Source organism: Felis catus, chromosome D4, assembly GCF_018350175.1.
Source record: "Felis catus isolate Fca126 chromosome D4, F.catus_Fca126_mat1.0, whole genome shotgun sequence".
Lineage (NCBI taxonomy): Eukaryota > Metazoa > Chordata > Mammalia > Carnivora > Felidae > Felis > Felis catus.
In genome coordinates this window covers 40,200,663-40,216,818 of record NC_058380.1, presented here as the reverse complement: position 1 = coordinate 40,216,818, position 16,156 = coordinate 40,200,663, and the positions used below count along the sequence as shown (strand labels likewise).

Sequence of the window (16,156 nt, the reverse complement as noted above, 5' to 3'; positions counted from 1 at the left end):
ATTTTGTCTCTACTATAGTTTCTCTTACTGCCATAACTGCAATGTTTCAAAGGATTCTCAAACTTGGCCATCAAGATAAGAAAATATAGCTGTGATCTGTGTGTTTTTCTGATAAATGTAGCATCCAGCTGTCTGAAGATACTATGTTTGGGTGGGAAACTACTCGCTGGAGGACAGAGTACAGGGATTTTGCAGAGTTGGGATATTTTCGTCATAAGTTCTTGGCCTCTTGTTGGTGGGTTTAAAGGAGATGGCAAGATAGCCTTTGGTGTCACTCTTACCCCTCCCTATTTCTGGGGCTGCGTTTAGGATGTCAAAAATACTCCTTTTCTGCATCACGCAAATGCTTCTAAGATCGTATGTCACTCTTCACTCTCAATTTTATCCTTGAAACTTTTCTGTCATTTAGAGGCCGGTGCAGATAACACTCTAGGACCCACTACACTCCATGTCCTTCTATTGGTGTCCCACATCCCTGGGAACCCATCTCTGCATTGTGTCAAGTGTTATCAGCTGCTCAGGACTTACAAATGCTCCCTAAATTCTTCTTCAAAGAAATGTGCCAGGACTTTGTCTCGTGAGGTCACACGGAGGGCCATGGGATTTTCATTCCAGGGTCTACATTTCCTGTTAGCACAAAAATTCCTCATTCAGTAAATTATGAGCCAAAAACATTGTGAGCCTAGGAGGATTTCAGAAAGGATGGTCGTTGCCAGATGAGAGTTTATCCCAATGTTTAAAAAGTTGCTAGGGGTGTCCTATCAAACCCCTTTTGTAGCCTGGATTTGTTTTTGCTGTTAAAGTGATTCTCCTTGGGAAGACAACACTGTGGCACAGAACAATGACACTTTAATTCTGTTTTCTGTAAATCTTCCTCTTTGTTTTAACACGGTAGGATGATTCTGTTTCATCCAATAAGCATCGGTGATTGTTCTGAAACCAAAAGGTAGTATTAAGAGAAGAACCCAGAGTGGTGTAATAGAAAAAAAAGAATGACCTTTGGGGCGCCTGGGTGGCTCAGTCTGTTGAGCATCCATCTGACCTCGGTTCAGGCCTTGATCTCATGGTTCGTGAGTTTGAGCCCCACATCGGATCCTCTGTCCCCTCTGTCTCTGTCCATTCCCCACTTGCACTCTCTCAATGGTAAACATTAAAAAAGAAGGGTATGGACACTTACTGAATGTTCTTAAGGGCTAAAGGGCACTTGGAAGGCACCTAGCATGGTCCACAATGTACGATAAGTGCTCAATGAGTATTTCTTCCTTGGAAGAGGGCTAACACAGGTGTGAAGGCCGGAAGGAATCAAATGTGTCAAGCCACTCAGTTTATAGGTGCAGAGAAAAGAGAAATGGGAAACCAAGCTCTCTTCCAGATTTCGTTGCCTAAGCATAATAGATCTCAACCCACCACTTCTCTGGCCTTGAGTGTCTCATCCCAGCCTACTTCTCACTTGATTCCTCCTCCAGGATGGTATAGACCCATGGAACAGACCCACGAGCGCCCACACTGTAAAAGCGATTAGTACAGAGAGAGCAAGAGCGACGTAAAAATCATTCTGTCTTCATTTCTTCCCGACCCTCCAGAAGTGAAGACTTTTATAGCCGTTTATGATAAATACATAAGGAAAGAAATCATTTTATTGTTTTGGCTGGGGGGAGTTTGCTCCATTGTAGCAGGCGGTCCGACGTCTGGGGAAATGTTTGTTTGAGAATTTGAAACTCTGGGATTGCACCACGGTCAGCCTGTGAACTATCACCAAATGGAACGCCACAGCTGTTCAAGCATGCAGTGGTCCCCCCACCCACCCACCCTGCCCCCACCCCTAACCCCACCCCCCAGATATTTCTCTTTCTTCCACCAGTTTTTTCTTATCGGCCCGGTGTTTGCATTGTGATAAGTGAGTCACTCAGCTAGTATTTACTGAGCTTCTCTGTGCCAGAGAAGATGACCAGGACTGGAGGGACTTCAGTGAGCAGAACAATCATGGTTGTTATCTTCAAGAAGCCTACAGACTAGAGTAAAAGGTGGGCTTTTAATGAAATGACTGCGAATACACAATTAAATGCCTGCAGGTGTGCAGCGTGCGGTAAGGGTATTGCAGGGCTCTAGAAGCAGATGACACTGGGCTGGGAGGCCGAGATCTGAAGGACGGATAGAATTTCGCCAGGCAAAAGGGAGTTTGGAAGAGGTGGGGAGATGGCATTCATGGCAGATGGAGCGTCATGGGTAAAACATGTAAAGGCTCTGGGTCGGCAGCCCAGTGAGTCTAAGCAAGGAAGAGGGACTGGGTGACTAGCCTGTCAGTGGCAGGGAGGAGAATCGTGTGAGAAGAGGCCGGAGAGATGGGCAGAGGACAATCACGCCGGGAAATCCAGTCTCACAGTTGCAGGGGACCTCGGAAAGCACCGAATCCCACCCCCTCCCTAGGACAAGGATCCCTTTCTGTGGCGGTCCCTCAGCTCTTGCCATTATTGGACAACTCTGAAGGAAAGTTCTTTCTAAAAGTAGGTTGCCATTCTACCCGTCGTCCCTGGTTCTGCACCCTGCAACCAGAAAATAAAGTCAATCCTCTTTCATATAGTTTGAAGACAGACTTTTTTTTTTCCATAAATCTCTGCCAGAGGAGGTCTGCTCTTTCCCATTCATGTGCACTTGATTTGGGGGGATGTAGTTTTACATTTGTGCTGCTGAAAGCGAACTTCCTGGCTTCCGTCCATGATCCTAGCCTCCGATTATTGAGACCGTGGGCTTTGATTGTGCCCTCAGTGATAACAGTCAACTTTTTTGGGATTTGCACTGTCTGTGAACTGGATAAGCTTGTCTTCTATATCTTTGTGTAGGAATTTGGAAAATTATTATTATTTAAAAAAAATTTTTTTTTTCAACGTTTATTTATTTTTGGGACAGAGAGAGACAGAGCATGAACGGGGGAGGGGCAGAGAGAGAGGGAGACACAGAATCGGAAGCAGGCTCCAGGCTCTGAGCCATCAGCCCAGAGCCCGACGCGGGGCTCGAACTCACGGACCGCGAGATCGTGACCTGGCTGAAGTCGGACGCTTAACCGACTGCGCTACCCAGGCGCCCCGGAAAATTATTTAATCAGAGGAATGGAGCTATGGGCACCACTCAAGCAAGATGTTTCTCATAAGAGAAAGGGTGCCCCAACCTCTTTTTTTTTTCTTTAAAAAATTTTTTAAAAATGTTTATTTATCTTCCAGAGAGAGGGAGAGACAGAGCTCAAGCAGGGGAGGGGCAGAGGGAGAAGGAGACACAGAATCTGAAGGGGGCTCCAGGCTCCGAGCTGTCAGCACAGAGCCCAACATGGGGCTCGAACTCACGAACTCGCAAGATCATGACCTGAGCTGAAGTTGGATTCTCAACCGACTGAGCCACCCAGGCGCCCCGCCTTTTTTTTTTTCTTTTTAGAGAGTGACCTAGGCACAATATCTCCATAACCCAGACTCATAGGAGTGTTCAAGTTTACATGAGAAGAGCTCAAAGAAGTCAATGTGTGCTGGTGTTCTTGTTTTGACAAGAATGCTGAAGGCACAGTTCAATTCTATTTTCTGATTTCATTTATTGATACATGTGTTGAATGCATATCACTTGCAATACACAGTTTTGTTCTCCTTCCTTCTAAACACATAAACAGCTACACCAACAGGTAGGCCCGGTGACAGGTTTAAATAAAATGTGATTCTTCTCCATTAGCGGGAAGGAAATCTTCCAAATGGAATGATCATGTCTTAAGGCATCTTGAAGGAAGCATTTCACGAAGTCTCAATACATAGGGATTTTAATAAGGATGGAAACAAAGACATTCCAAGCAAGGGGCAGACATGAATAGGAGAACAGAGATGGGAAGGGTCCAGCAGGTCCTTGTAAGTGTGCAACTAGAAGCTATGGGAGAGGGTAGGGCTGTGGTTTGGGAATACATAGGCCTAGAGGTGTTAGCCAAAGGCTGTGGAAATGGATGTGTTGTGAGAAGCCAGCTGAGGTCACAGTTTTCAGAAGTGCCACATTTTTAGCAGTGCAACATGGCCCAGAGAAGATTAAAAAAAAAAAAAAAAAGACAATAGAAAGCAAAGGAAGAACAAATAAAAGAGAAGGAAGCAGTGGTTTGGGAGAGAAAGAGAACCGGGAGTATATTGCATTACATAGCCCAGGAGAGAGGCAATTTTGCAGAAAGTGTGGGCGGAGGGCACTGCTGGGTGCTGTTAAGGCCAGAGAGGATCGCTGGAGAAACCTTTAAGTTGATCTATCAATTAGCAAGTCACTGGCAGCCTCTGGGAGCTATTTCAGTGGGCTGGTGGCAGTCACCATCAAGCTGTCCTCTTGGGGAATGCAAGATGGTCCGGGGTGGATGGAGACAACTTTTCAAGGAGGTAGGCTGGTTGGTCCATATGAAGCATAGGATGGGAAAGGGGAAAAGAAAATGTCTGATGAGTAGTAGGAGTAATAGTCACAGCACTAGTCGTTGTGAGAACACTAACATTTATTGAGCACACACACTGTGCTAGATGGCCACACAGGTTTTTTTTTTTTCATTTGATTCGCACAACACAACTACGCGTTGGTGTTTCCACCCCTTGTTACTGGTAAGGAAACTGAGGCTAAGAGAGCTTAATTTGGCCTAGATGATGTCACCAGGAGGTGAAGGGACCAGCCTTCAAATCTAAGGTCACCGTGTCCTCAAGTCTCACTGGGGTGGGAGCCTCTCTGTTTCAGGCTTGGTTTCTTCCACGGGGAGGGCCACTGGTCTGCCGATCAAAGCCAATTTATCAAAGTAATAATGAAAACAAAAAGCAAACAAGGATGGGGATCAAAAGGGCAAATGCCCCTGAAGAACTGATTTCTACCAAGTATGGGCTATATTTCTAGCTCATTTCCAAAATATAAAATAACAGTTTTTCACATAGAGTCATTGTCATTTAATATGCAGGACATAGTCGTGGTGTGGTGACTGGGTGTTCCAGGGCACCCGCAGTTCATTGCAAATTCCAGACCCAATGGCCTTTTCTTTTCCTTTCCTCTCCTTGCGCTCTCCTTACTTTCTTCTTTTCTTGTGATAGTTGCCTCATCTGAAAAAAAATCAGACTCCTGCTAGCCACACGTCATGGCTCAGGATTTGATCTCCTCCCCAACTGTGGCCCCTGCTAAGATCCACGGACGTTCATACAGTAGATCAGAAGGAAACACCACAGCATTTTATAAAAATGATTTTGCTCAAATGTTGCAAAATGGTTGGCACCTTAAGCTCTTAGACTTCCTGAAACAATTAAAAGTAGCTGCTGCTGGAGGTACTGATTGGTGGTTAAGAGGTCACTGGAGGGTGAGTAATCAGTAGGAAAGGTACAGGAGTTGAGGGGCCGTAGGACTGGTCGTGATTTCACGTTGGTTTTTATAGCCTCTTCAACTCTTGTTTACTATATGTATTAATTTGCAAACGCTGTCGTAACAATAGACTACAAACTTGGTGGCCTAAACAAGAGAAATTTATTTTCTCACAATTCTAGAGGCTAGAAGTCCAAGATCAAGGTGTCAGCAGGGTTGATTCCTCCTGAGACCTCTCTCCTTGGTTTGTAGAAAGTTATCTTCTCCCTGTGTCTTCACATGGTCTTCCCTCTGTGCCCTTCTGTGTCCTCTAAATTTTTATTTTTTTTTTCCATTCTTCTTTTTTTTTTTTTAAAGTTTTTATTTATTTTTGGGACAGAGAGAGACAGAGCATGAACGGGGGAGGGGCAGAGAGAGAGGGAGACGCAGAACCGGAAACAGGCTCCAGGCTCCGAGCCATCAGCCCAGAGCCTGACGCGGGGCTCGAACTCACAGACCGTGAGATCGTGACCTGGCTGAAGTCGGACGCTTAACCAACTGCGCCACCCAGGCGCCCCTAAATTTTTATTTTTATAAGGACACTACTTCTATTGGATTAAGGTCTACCGTAATGACCTCATTTTAACTTAATTGCCTCTTTTATTTTTGGGAGAGCACAAGCGGGGGAAGGGCAAAAGAGGAGGACAGAGGATCCAAAGTGGACTCTGTGCTGACAGGCTGACAGCAGCTACCTGCTATGGGGCTCGAACTCACAAACCATGAGATCATGACCTGAGCCGGAGTCGGTTGTTCAACTACTGAGCCATCCAGACGCCCCGACTTAAATGCCTCTTTAAAGGCTCTATCTCTAGGGGTGCCTGAGTGCCTCAGTGGCATCTTCGGCTCAGGTCATGATCTCATGGTTCATGAGTTCAAGCCCCGCTTCGGGCTCTGTGCTGACAGCCCGCTTCAGATTCTGTGTCTCCCTCTGTCTGCCCCTCCACTGCTTGCACTCTGTCTCTCGCCTTGTCTCAAAAATAAATAAACATTAAAAAAAAATTTTTTTTAAAGGCTCTGTCTCTACATACGGTCACCTTCTGAGGTACTGGGGGCTAGGACTTAAATATATGAATTTGGGGGAACCAAATTCACCCCATAAACCTTATGCCACCACGTCAATCAAGGTCTCCTCCTGGAGGAGGAGGAGATCTTCCAAATTCTGAAGACATAACAACAGCAGAAAGAAAGAAGACCAAACCTGTGGTTTGATCATCCTGAGAAATCCATTTGTCATGCACTCTGGATTTAGAGCGTGGCCTCAGGGTGAGGTGACAAGGAAATTTCCTCAGGCAGGACTAGCTTGGCGCTTTCAAAACTTCTAGATGGAACCCACCTTATTTTTCTCATCGGGCTAAAAAGGCTGCGTAGTGCCAATTTAACGCTTCAGGTTAGGAGGGGGAAACGTGCTGTGTGTACCATTTTGCACTCCAGATGCTATGAGGCCTCGTACGTTGACTGTTGCTGGATTGCTTTACTGGGAACTAGCGGTCTTTATTTACTCCCCGAGAAAGAGACATTTCCTGGGCTGGAGCTTTAGAAGTCACTCCGGTGCTAGGCTCCTTGTAGTGCATGGGAATCACAGGCTATGGGATTCATTGGTAGGAAGACGCAGGTCCTTATGCATCCATTCCCCCACTGATGTGGCAAATGATGACAGCCACTCGAGCTAATAGAGACGTATTCGGAGATCGTATGGTGTCGCGCAGCAGGCAGAACCTGAAGATCGAAGACTTCAAACTTTTAAGACCTAGACTCTTCAGACTTTCGAAGACCAAGACTGAAGACTTTAAGACAATGCCATGGTACGGAGCACACGTGCCCATGATGTGAGGGCAGCTGAATTTGTTAACAACAACGACAGGGACGCCTGGGTGGCTCAGTCGGTTAAGCGTCTGACTCTCGATTTCAGCTCAGGGCGTGACCTCGCGGTTCGTGGGTTCAAATCCTGCGCTGGGCTTCATGCTGACAGTGCAGAGCCTGCTTGGGATTCTCACTCTCCCTCTTTCTCTGCCCCTTCCCCACTTTCTCTCTCAGAATAAATATCATTAAAAAAAAGAACGACAACAGCAAATGCAATCTTTACAACAACCTTGTGAAATCGATATTATGGATTCGCCCTGTGCAGATGGTGCCAGCAAGTCTGAGAAGGTGTATGTAACATTTATTCTGTATGTTGAGGTTTTTCTTGAAACACTAAGTTGTTCAAAGAGTGAATGGTTTGGTCAAAGGGCTTATCCTTAGTTCAAAGGCATAACTGAGGTCTGCCTACAAAGAGGTGTGTGAGCTGAAGAATATGAGGTAAACGTGCAGTATTATCTGGCTTTTTCTGTATATAAAAAGAAAAAAGGCTCTATTTCCTTCAAAGGATCGATCTTTGTGTTTTCTTACTGAGTAGAAAAAGCCAAATTGTTTATCCTAACCAGAAGGCTGGAGATAGTGAGATGGGCTTCAGCAGACAAGGTCAAGGTTCACAACTGTGTTAATAAATATTGTAGGAGGCATGAAATAATGGCCATTGTTTCACGGAAGCACTGACAAGAAGAAACTGGTACATTAGGAACACAAAAGGGAATTAGTCTTTGGAGTCACGTGAGACATTTTTAATTTACAGACCAGAAGGTCTGAATGTTTGTGCTTTGCGGCAGATGATTAACCAGATAGCCTCGAATTCCCTTCTCATCTGATCGATAATGACTTTGCAGGTAATGATTTTAGGGAGACCTATTACTTCCTGCCTAAAGCCAAAGAATTGTTTCTATCACAATATGAAATATACCGTGGGGGAAAAAAATCGTGGATAAATATTAGCCTTGTGGGTAAGAAAATGTATTATCGCAATACACGTATTTCACTGTGTCTTTAAAGACTCACAGCAAGGGAAAAGTTGGAATGCAATGGAAACTAGTCCTAGCACAAAATCTTACTGGTTCAACTTTATGTTAATTTCTTTTATTTTAGACTGTTTCCTTTCTAAGGAGTTTGCTAATTCGGGAAACCACTGCCTCATGTCTATACTTCTCATGCATGTGACTAGCTTCCTAGGAATGGTCTCCCAGTTAGGCTGTTGGGAAAGGTTCCTTCATTTCTTCCCTGTCTGGGGCCATCCTGTCTCCCTCTCTTCTTCCCCATTGGTCCCCAGTCACCTTCAAACTGGATCTTGCCTTCAGCCTCTTCCAGGTGCTGGTCTTCTAGGTGGCACTCCAGCCCTCGTCCCACCACCCCACTCCACCCTGATGGTTTTCAGACATGCCAAAGGACCTACCTTCAGTCCTTGGGTACTAAAGCGCCCTTTACTTCTTCTACTCATAGGAGAAGAAAATCAAGTGTAGTTGTTTGCAGCAGTGATTCTCAATCCTGGTTGCTCATTAGAATCACCAGAGAACTTTTGATTTCAGATGGCTGGACCCCACCCAGATGAGTTAAATCTGAGATTGGAGATGATGCATGAGCGATCTTGATGTGAAGCCAGAGATGGGACCCCGTGGGTTTAGGAGAGACATTAGGGCAACTCTTTCACCTTGGTGTGTTTCTGGAACGTTGTCAGTGATGAAGACCATCGTCCGCCCTCACAAAGGCTGTTCGCCTCCTTCCAGCAGTGAAATTTGGCTAAAGCCATGAGAAGGAAGTCTCTTTTGTAGCCAGTACTTTCCCTCAGGCCTCAGGAGACATCGGGGTCAACCACCACACTGCGTAGCTCCGGGGGCCCCGTTTACTTTGTGGTCAGTGAAAACAGCACCACTGGGACCCCCGGAGCGTGGTTACAACACAGATGGTGCCCTGGACTTTGGCGTACTAAACTGAGAAAAACCAAATAAGCGAGTCTCAACTCCTTTGGCCAACACTTCAAAGGGCAGGTGTCTTAGTGTGATATCCCCAGAAATATCTTCCACCGTGAGGAGTTTATGTAGTGCTCCGGGACATCACGGTGTGAACCGCATTTGTCAACTAGTCTGGACACGGTGCCTCTGGTAAATAGGTTCTAGACAAACGATTTGCAAGCCAACTTTTAAACATTAGTCTATTTGTGTCTTGGAGACTCCAAGAAAGTGTTTTAGCCAAGAGCCTTGTTTGCCCCATATTTGTGTCTTTTGAACCGTCTCCCTGACTTGATGTGGCTTGGTAATTGTTATATGATGCCATTCTTCCGCAGTGCTGTATTCTTTTGCACCATGTATTCAGCAATAAGTCATCTAATCAGACGTTCAGATACTTTGTTTGCAGCCCGTGATGTTCGTGGAGACTTTGGTTTTGGACTAGTACGGAAGCTTTTTTACTCTCACTGTCTGAGAGCACTCTCCCACCCTCCCACTCACCAAAGCCCACCCCAAAGTCTGCCAAAGTAAGTGGATTAACTTTCTACTCTTCTTAACGCAATTAAGCTCAGCAGAACACAGACACGTTAGGGACTCATGCATGTGTTGGAGAACTAATACTAGCACTGGGCTCATAGGTGGGGCGTCAGTGTGGGAGTGTCCTGTGGCCAGCAAGGCCTGATGGCGCTTGAGTAGCTGGAGGTATGCAGATCAAGGAGGACAGAGCTCTACAGCATGGAGAGAATCACGCTCAGTCTTGAACACCAGGAGGTAAGATAAGCAAGAAGTCACTGTGGTTTGCCTTGCTGGTTTTTCATTGTGAAGAGCCCTGCACTGCTCTATAGAAAAATTTTTAGACCTGTTGGGTGTTACTGGAGAGTTGATTCAACCTAATCATGGAACATGTCAAAGGATAGCTCAACTAGTAATTGTTTTACTGTTTATTTATTATTTTTGAGAGGGAGAGAGTGAGCGTGCACGTGCGAGTGGGAGAGAGGCAGAGAGAGAGGGAGACAGAGGATCTGAAGTGGGTTCTGCTCTGACAGCAGAGAGCCCAATGCAGGGTTGGAACCCAGGAGCTGCAAGGTCATGACCTGAGCCAAAGCCGGTCACTTGACTGACTGCGCCACCAAGGCGCCTCTAATAATGTTTTTTAATTAATAAGCTCTAGTCTCTGAGCTGATTCCGATTTACAGAAAAATTGAACAAGGTTCTCACATACACCCCACCCCCTAGGTTTCTCCAATCGTTAACACTTTGTATTATCATAGTGTACTTGTTAACAATTGATGAACCAATTATGATTATCTAAAGCCCATAGTTTCATTAGGGTTCACTTGCCATGTTGTACATTCTATGGGTGTTGATGTATGTTTAATGACCTGTATCCATTACAGTGGTAATTTTTTCAATAAGTTTTAGAAAAAAACTCTGGTTGGCCTGGGGCAGATAGGGTAAGAAAGGGGACTGAGTTTCTTTGAGCCTTGCTCTGTGTGTGTGTGCGCGCACGTGTGTGTGTGCGCACGTGACTGGGGGCTTTGGTTGGGCCATAATACATTTACATACATTACCACATTTAACTATTTTAATGACCCTGAAAGGTATCAATTATTGTATAGGTGAGGAAACAGGCAAAGGAAGAATACGGACCTTGTTCAAGGAAGAAGTGGAAGTAGGAGAAATCTGGTGGATCTGACTTATAGTTTGGCTTCTGTGGTTATCACTATTGCATTCCCTTTCGTTTCAGCTGTAATCCTAGAGCAAAGCGTTAAGCCCTCCCTGCCCCCTTCCTCCTCCTCCTTCTCTTGTCCTATATTTACACAGTCATTTACAAAAAACAAATATGTGTGAAAAAAAACCCCAAATGTTTGTAAAAAAAAAAAAAAGTGATACATAGATCATGGCTTAACGTGCAAATTGTGCCAAGATCCTCAGCAGAGAAGAAAGGCAAGACTCATTAGAGTCCTGTGAAGTTTAATTATTCGTTGGTTTTAAGAATTGCACGTTCATTTTCTTGTAATGACCCCCATCTCCCAGAAGGACGGGTGCAGGTAGCTAGGCGATGGCAAGAGATGTTCACTTGAAGACTTTGTCCTGACTGAAGGCTTTGCCCCCATGCTGGAAGGCCCCCTCCCAGGGAAAGTACTCGCGAACCAGCGTCTGGGTCTTCGAGCTGCCTGGATCTACGTATATCAGGAACATGGGCTTTGGAGCCTGTCTGCCGGGTTTGGAATGCCAGCTCAATCATTTATTAGCATTTGCCTTGGACAAATTACTTATCTGTTTCCTTAGAATCAGAATCCTTAGAATAGAATCCGCTCCATAGTTGGTTGTGAAAATTAGATGCACTGAAACAGTGTCAGATGCCGAGTTAATGCCTAACACTTGATGGTGATCATGTTGGCAAGTGAAATTTGGAAGGAGAAGCTCCTTCCAACCCTAGAAGTCTATGACTTTTGATGTAGTGGGACTTAGGCTCAAACGACATTACATCTTTTTTTTTTTTATCACTCATCACCTAGTTTCTGAGGTCATCGAAAACATTTCCGTTTCAGCAGATCTTTTAACAAGACTATTTGTGATAGGTGGCCTCTTTTGTGCACCAGACATCCATGAGTTTGGATTTTATCATTAGCAATGGCACGCAGAGAGGATGATCAAGGTTATTGTAGTACAGCGCAAGGAGCGATGCTGGGTAGTCATTTTCTGAATGTCTGGGCAATCCTTTTCATGATGAAGCATTTCATCTCGAATAGTACAAGTTCTTTAAGTGTAACCTGCTGTGTTTGATAAACTCATGAGAGCATTTTGCTCACACGCTATTGTAGCAATATCATTTTGTAGGGTAAAGTACTTGATTATAAATCTCTCTCCTGCAGACCTCCGTTTCTCAAAGGTAGGGGTTATATCTCAGTTACGTGTTAGGTGTCTGTTGCCTCTCCATTCATTTACACAACCGTGTTTCCGACAAAACATCTACTTGGTGATTCTTTCACTGCGCCACATTCTTTCTCTTCATCTTCCAACATGCCCCTTTCACCTTTCTAAGTCCTATTTGTTCTTTCTAATTTAGCTCCCTCCCTTTGTAGACCTCCCCTAGCCCCAGTCCCAAATGCGACCCTCCTACTTATTCCTGTAGCACACAATGCATGCCACCATTATAGCATTTACCATTCTTTTCGAATTCATAATTTATATGTCTGTCTCTCTCTATTACACTATAAACTCTCAAAGAGCAAGAGTTTTTTTTTTTTTTTTTGTCTTTGTAATCCTTAGTTTAGCCCTTGTCACAAATTGGGTATTGGACAATTGCTTGTACTATGAATGAAGAAATGAATTTGTCCTATTGAAACAGAGAACCAGGATGTATTTTTAAAAAGGGAATTTGTTCTCAGAAGATGACTTCTGAACATGACTAAATGTGAATTTAAACAGAATCTTACTTTTGGGGGCGCCTGGGTGGCTCAGCCGGTTAAGCGTCCGACTTCAGCTCAAGTCATGATCTCACGGTTCATGGTTCCAGCCCCGTATCAGGCTCTGTGCTGTCAGCCTAGAGCCTGGAGCCTGCTCTTGATTCTGTGTCTCCCTCTCTCTCTCTCTATCCCTCCCTCTCTCTCTCTCTATCCCTCCCTCTCTCTCTCTCTCTCTCTCTCTATCCCTCCCTCTCTCTCTCTGTCTCAAAAATAAATAAACATTAGGAGCACCTGGGTGGCTCAGTCGGATAAACGTCTGACTTCAGCTCAGGTCATGATCTCACAGTTTGTGAATGGGAGCCCCACGTCCAGCTCTGTGCTGACAGCTCAGAGCCTAGAGACTGCTTTGGATTCTGTGTCTCTGGCTCTTCTCCGCCCCTCACCCCCCCACTTGTACTCTATCTCTTTCCCTCTCTCAAAAATAAATTAACATTAAAATAAATAAACATTTGGGGCGCCTGGGTGGCGCAGTCAGTTAAGCGTCTGACTTCAGCCAGGTCACGATCTCGAGGTCCGTGAGTTCGAGCCCCGCGTCGGGCTCTGGGCTGATGGCTCAGAGCCTGGAGCCTGTTTCCGATTCTGTGTCTCCCTCTCTCTCTGCTCCTCCCCCGTTCATGCTCTGTCTCTCTCTGTCCCAAAAATAAATAAACGTTGAAAAAAAAATTTAAAAAAAATAAATAAATAAACATTTAAAAATAAAAAAAAAAAAAGAAGAATCTTACTTTTGCACAACTGGATGGTTCATTGTGAATTAGAAGATCCAGAATTCACTCAGGAAGAGGAAAACCAATTTCAGTCCTGTGCACTCAGGTTGAGAAGGTCCTAGGAGTGAGTTTGGGTGGGTATACTGGTTAATCCCAGGTGAGGAACAGGTATAGCCAACCACAGTGAATGTGTTTTTCCTTCTGTTTAAGTTATTCAATTAAAACAAGCTGTTGTGAAAATTTGCATGATACAGCCCTCTGGCTAAAAGCAAAGTGAATGTAAATTATGGCCACTTCCTAATCTTCAAGGAAGTGCCTTTGATGGTTTAAGAAACTTCAATAGTCATTAAAAACAACTGTAAATCAAGAGCACAAAACCTTTTCCCTCTGCCATCCATTTTCTCCAGCTTTGAAGGTAATTTTAGTGGAAGGTCTTTGTAGAGAAAGGCCAGATGTCTGGTTTCCAAAGAGTGGCCTGGAATTTGGATTTGTGATGTAAATTCATTAAGTATGGATTTATCGGGTATGACCAGAAATTTTGGAGATACCATGTGGCCATTCTATATTTCAGTCTTTTTAATTCTCTAGCCTAGTGTTTCTTGAGTGATTTCTTAAAGAACCTGGGTTTTGTACGGGGGCAGGGAGGGTTTTCTATGTTTGCAGACTTTGTGCTTAAAGTTTTTTTTCCTCTCCCCCTCAGGACTTCTTAGAGCCTCTGATATGTTCATATTACATTGTGAATCTTAAAACACACACACACACACACACACACACACACACACGCACGCACACACGCACACACACACTTTAGCATTCTGTGCTTCAGATATATTTGGATATAGAAGACTTTTTTTTTGTGAAAAACTTTTAACATCTCCAAAATGTGTATTTTGAGAAACACAGTTTGCAAATGTGGCCTTTATTGGTGGGGTAGACAGTGAACTGTTGAAAAATCTGAGAATGGAAACCTAATGAGTTTGTGCGGTAGTCAAAGATCTATCTTTGCAACCTTGGTCTTGACAGCATAGCCTGAGGGAAGGCTTTCTCTGCACAGTTCTGGGAGTCTGTCAGGGTGTGCTGAGTTCTGGGAAGAAAGTACTGAAAGGGATATTTCTGGACTGAGCATCTGTGATTTAAGCGAGCTGCATGGGATAGTGGACATTGCTGTGGTCTGGATGTTAGCATGAAGATTCCAATCCAGGCTTGGTCTCCATCCAGATACCTGTGTAACCTTGGCGTTGAAAACCGATGAAAGGAGACGGTTTAGGTGATAGGAAACGAGCTTTATTTAACGCGCTGTGAGGTGGACAGTCTTCTTTCAGAGAACTGCAAAATGGGGCGGAAGGCAAGACGCCTTTATAGGATAAAGAATAAAGAACAGGAAGAAACACTTAGAAAATATCTGATTGCCTGGGCCACGTAGTCCGCCTCAATTAGGGTGAAGGCTCAGAATTGGCTTGGCCTTTGGGGGTTGGGGTGACTGACTATACTGCGTTTCTGGTCAAGCAGAGCATTTACAGGGACGCGAAAGTTCTCTAAGTTTCGGTTTGCTGACGTGGCATCCTGGGCAGCAGAGGCTCCATCTTGTGCCTAGAAATTTATTTCAACATTGGTGAAGTCACTTCTGCCACGGGACTTTCTTTCTTCTGTAAAATGAAGGGGCTCCGAGAAGAGAACATCCAACTGGTCAATGGGCATTAAAAAGAAAGAAATAAAAAGCAAAACCTCAAGTAAGCAAAGGAATGCAAGTTACATAGTGACAGGATCCCACATTTCACTTGGGAGGCGAGCACAGATTAAAGGGATGAAATGGACTGTGGGCAAGACTGGTAAGGGTATCAGATTAACACCATCTTTCTAGGAAGCATGCACATCAGGAACTTCAAAATACATTTACACCCTTTGAGCTTTTAATTCCACTTCTAGAAAACTGTCAAAAGGAAAGAACCAGAAAAATAAACGAATTTGTAATTAAGGATTTTTCATCACAACCTACTGACATGGTAACTTCTTCAGCATAACAGTGGAATGACGGTAGAAATCATAGTATATCCATGGCCTGGATATGGTGCACAGATGAAAAGCAAGATCACAAGGAATGTTTAATAATATGGAAAATGCTTAGACTAGAATGTTATGTTAATAGGAAAGGATGGGCCACGCTTTTTAGAGTATGATTTGAATTAAGTTTAAAAATTATATGTATATAGACATATATCTGAAAACCTAAGGATGTTTTCTTTGGGTGTTGGGAAAGTGAATTTTTTCCTTTTCTTTGTATTTCTGCGTTTTAATCCTTTAGCTAATACATATCTTTTATATTAATGGAAGGAGGTTATGTTCTTCCTTTGAAAAAAAATGCTTATTTTTGAGAGAGAGCGTGAGCGGGGGAGGTGCAGAGAGAGAAGGGGACAGAGGATCTGAAGTGGGCTTTGTGCTGATAGCAGAGAGCCTGACGTGAGGCTTGAACTCACGAACCTCGAGATCATGACCTGAGCCAAAGTCAGATGCTTGACTACTGAGTCACCCAGGCGCCCCAAAAGGAGGTTATTAAAAAAAAAGCAAATAAAATAAAGAAACTGAAGGATATGGACTTTTTGATTTCTCAAGTTTCTGCTAAACCATACATTCTGTGATTTAGATTATATTGTAGAAAAAACTGCAAAGTGGAGGAAGCAGAATGTTATAAACAGAATCAACACATACTTTATTGATGTAATAGACTGGAATTTCGAGGAGGCCTATTGCCTTGAGGTCTTTAAATTGTGCTCAAAGCCATAGGAGTTGGAGCACT

General features: G+C 44.2%; 1 protein-coding gene across 8 annotated transcripts in view; it reads left to right on the top strand.

The window, feature by feature from the left end:
* FREM1 (FRAS1 related extracellular matrix 1) overlaps nucleotides 1-16,156 on the top strand; it is a 313,656-nt gene that overhangs the window by 148,798 nt on the left and 148,702 nt on the right. Inside the window, exon 1 of one of the 8 annotated variants that reach the window (XM_045043747.1) lies at nucleotides 7,721-9,956. The exons of the other annotated variants lie outside the window; for them this stretch is intronic. The gene's annotated coding sequence lies outside the window, so the exon portion shown is untranslated. Of the gene's footprint in view, nucleotides 1-7,720; nucleotides 9,957-16,156 lie in introns of those variants that run through there. 8 annotated transcript variants of the gene reach the window in all.